This window comes from Poeciliopsis prolifica, unplaced genomic scaffold (assembly GCF_027474105.1).
Source record: "Poeciliopsis prolifica strain line A6 unplaced genomic scaffold, Auburn_PproV2 SCAFFOLD010, whole genome shotgun sequence".
In the NCBI taxonomy this organism is placed as follows: Eukaryota; Metazoa; Chordata; class Actinopteri; order Cyprinodontiformes; family Poeciliidae; genus Poeciliopsis; species Poeciliopsis prolifica.
In genome coordinates, this window is record NW_026562385.1 from 12,834,126 (window position 1) to 12,837,739 (window position 3,614).

At 42.0% G+C, this 3,614-nt stretch overlaps 1 long non-coding RNA gene across 1 annotated transcript; it reads right to left on the reverse strand.

Annotated features, from left to right (window-relative positions):
- Positions 1-1,822: 1,822 nt before the first annotated feature.
- Positions 1,823-2,149, reverse strand: LOC129363868 (uncharacterized). Its single transcript, XR_008606357.1, has 2 exons — positions 2,070-2,149; positions 1,823-1,977 (listed from the first exon to the last, which is right to left on the reverse strand). It is a non-coding gene; the product is annotated as an uncharacterized LOC129363868 (long non-coding RNA).
- Between the last annotated feature and the right edge of the window lie 1,465 nt (positions 2,150-3,614).

A 3,614-nucleotide genomic window follows, 5' to 3' on the forward strand; every position in this document is an offset into this window, starting at 1 on the left:
ATGTAAAGTCACAGTGCCACCCAGTGGCCTGGCATGACAGCTACAGTGGCACTGTAATTTTAGCACGTCGTCAAAAGGCGCACTCGCTTTTGACATTTAACTTCATCCCAACTCATAGAAAACAATAATCTGCCATAAACAAAGTTCTCATGCAGCATATATTCCTCAAGCTGAACAGGTTTAGTAGCACGACGCAGTACAATGCTGCCCGCCAGAGGTTTTCGTTTTATTTACGTACGCTTGTGTGCAACAAATCCTGCAGCCTCACAATCTGCATTCTGTGTGTATGGGCTCATACACCTGCAGAGGATTTTGCTTGTGCCTGAAATGTTTTCCTGGTCCCACAAAGTGCTGCTGTCAGAGCCTCTAATCAGGGTCTCTGCATCAACACAAAACACGGCGGCTCCGTGTGACGACGGCCTGAGTCAGGTGAGGATATCCTGTGCTCTGTGTCACAGGTGCACACAGAGTGGATGTCCTCTGGGACATAATCATCAGTGCTATTCTTTCACAAACTGAATGGCTCAGTGAGAATCATGGGCTCAACAGAGACTGACAGGAAAAAAAAAATCACATGTAAAAACTAAAGTGCTGCACCTCTCCTGCCCCGTGAGGTGAGGTCAACGCTGCCTGTGCGCCTTCGCTGCTAAGACTGTAATTATGGCGTGCAGAAGAAAGACGAGCCCTGCAGCCCTGCAGCAGCCAGAGAGCGGAGGGATGTGCTGCAGCGTCTATTCACACTGCAGTTAATAACAATACTCCTCGACGCACTGCAGACAGCGTGGCGTCAACCCGCCCACGTGTGTCTCCTTCGATATGTTTGTGTATGAGAGGCTGACTGGAGGGAGCGAGCAGGGCGTGTGTGAGACAGAGAGACAGGCTGGGATGGCTTTACGTAGGGAAAGTTGGAGGGTGAGTCAAAGTCTTAGTTGACCTCAACAAAGGTTACAGTTTGGCCTGTTGAGCTCAGGTTCCTCCTCGAAACAAGGCTCTTCCTAAAATAAAGGGGACATGACATGGCTGGTGTGATAACCCTGGGTGTGTCCATGCTGTGTTTCGATATGCGTCAGATTAGAAAGTCTTCCCTTTCGTCAAGTGAAAGGTTTTCGTCCTTGATTTAGTTCTGTCCTTCATACTGTGCAATAAACTGTTATACACTGCAAGTATTGTAAGCCTCTCAAATGCACCACATAAGATAAACATCGGTATCGGTTATCGGCCAAATGAGTTTTAGTATATTGGCATATCGGATATCAACTAAAAAAATAAAATGTCGTCCATCCCTACTTAAAACATTTCTCTCGCAAATGTCGTCTGATGGTTATGGGACTATAGTTTGCACCAGAGACGAGCTTTGGGCCGGGGATCGTCCTGTGTGCTGACAGAAAGCCGATCAGATCCTCCAGCTTCAGGGTTGGTGAAATGTTTTGTGCAAACTGGTTTTGTAATGGAAATTTGTGGAACGCTGATCCCAGAGCCCAGATTTCAGCGTTGTTGAGTAATTGTGTTTTTAGTTTAAAAACAGTTTTTTCTTAAGGAACACTGAATCATAAACTCTACCAAATCAAATTTTGCAGGTAAAATACTCACTGAGGGTTCTGCCAGGACTTGCTAATGGCAACAAAGAGTGTGTGGTCAAGCTGCCATAGCGAGTTTATATATTTTTGACCCAATGCTCATATCAGAGAAAACCAGATCAAAACTTGCACACTTACTTTTTTATCATTGAAAATGATTGCAGTTTGCTGCTGTATAAACATGCCACCCAGGACGCAAAACGTTAAACACACACACACTAGATTGTCAAAACAAATGAATGCCATTCACGCACAGATTAATGTATTTAAACGTCAGACCAAAACAGCAGCTCAATGAGGTTTTGACCTTCCCAAAGGTTGCACAACCAACCCTCCTGTCTGGACGTCATCTCTTGAGAAGATTGCCAACCGCCTGAGCCGACAACGTCAAACCAGCAACCTGCCAGAATATCAGATTTATTATTGCTTTTACTCACCGTAACCCTTGGTTACTGAAGCGCATTTGATTGGCATTTCCTGGTCGTTACTTACACTTTCAGTTAGAATCGGTTAGTCGTCCACCAAGAAAGTTTGTTCTCCTCTCACTGATTTGTAATTTGGCTTTTACTTCATATAATGATGCTATGTTACAATTCCAAGTGAAATTTAATTTATCTCATTTTAAAACTTTGAGGAGGACCAGATTATTGTATTGCTGCCTACTGGGCAGGAGTTGGAACTTAAAAAAGCCCTTCCTTTTTATTCTTGACGATTGCATGTGCAAGAGTGTTTCTTGGCAACGGTTGCAAACAGTTCCTTCTCTGCAGCGAAAAATATTACGCAAATGAAAGCGTGCCATGGGGAACTCTGCTCAAACGCATTGAAGTGAAGGTAAGGCAGGAGCTGTCGGACTGAGAACCTGTCGCGTTTACGTTGATGCTTGCGTCAGTGATAGTACTTATTACGTTCAGGGTTCAAAGTCACGACATGACGGCGAACATGCCCCGAGGCCAAAATGCTAACTATGTGGTAATCAGGGTTGTTCAACAGGAAAACTTATTATTATTCCTTCTATATACAAGAGATTGCTTCATGCTGTGTTGACCTTGAGGAATGTGTGGACAAGCCGGTTGCTACGGGCAACATTAAAGCTTGAACATGTTCTGATGAGCAGGAGCACGCCGCTGACATGACAGGGTTTGAATAATGACAACCTGTCGTTTCTTCCTGGGATCCATAAAGTGCTTTGGAATTGAATTTGAATTGAGCTGAACTGAATTAACTGTAATGTCTGACTCAGGTGATTGTATAGAAATAATTTTTCCCTATTCATAGCAAAGTTTACAATAGTCAGATAGCCCAGTTCTGAGTCGGGCTTACATGACTGACCTGAAGAACAAATAGAACAAACAGAAAATTAATTGTGAAAACTATTAATAAAACAGTCTTATTCTTATCCTTTTGCTTTTAACTGTAAATTTGTACGTCTCATTTCAACAGCATATTTACTCCAGGAACCGTTTTGCCTTTTATCACATCACAGCTACGATCTTAATGACTTTTCATTGCTGTTTTATATGATAAACCAACACAATGTAGATTAATAACTGGGCATTTAAATTCAGCCCACTCTACTCTGCTCCCCGAAATAGAGTCCATTCTTAGCAATTAGCTGGGCCGCTTCAAAATCACATTTTTGCTCTTTTTCATTTTTTTTTTCTTGCAAACCAGAGTTTGAAATAATCAATACAAGAATGTGCTTGCAGGGCATTCTATGAAATAATCTGGAAATAAATCATAAATGAATGATTTATGTAAAGGCTGACAAGCCTTCAAGAAGAACTTTCTGAGCAAAAAAATTAAAACTTACATTCCGTTTTTTTTCTCTCTCTCTTTTTAGACACTGAGCACCATGTGAATGTCCTCACCACATCATCTGTAGTTTTACGAAATATCCTCTTCACTTGAATCAAAGCAGGTTATTTTGATGAATCTACCAGGAAGTTCATGCTAAAATGATCTTCACATACCTGAGTAAGCAGCGAACACTTAAATCAACTACACCCAGAAAGTACAATAGTACAATTTACTATACAT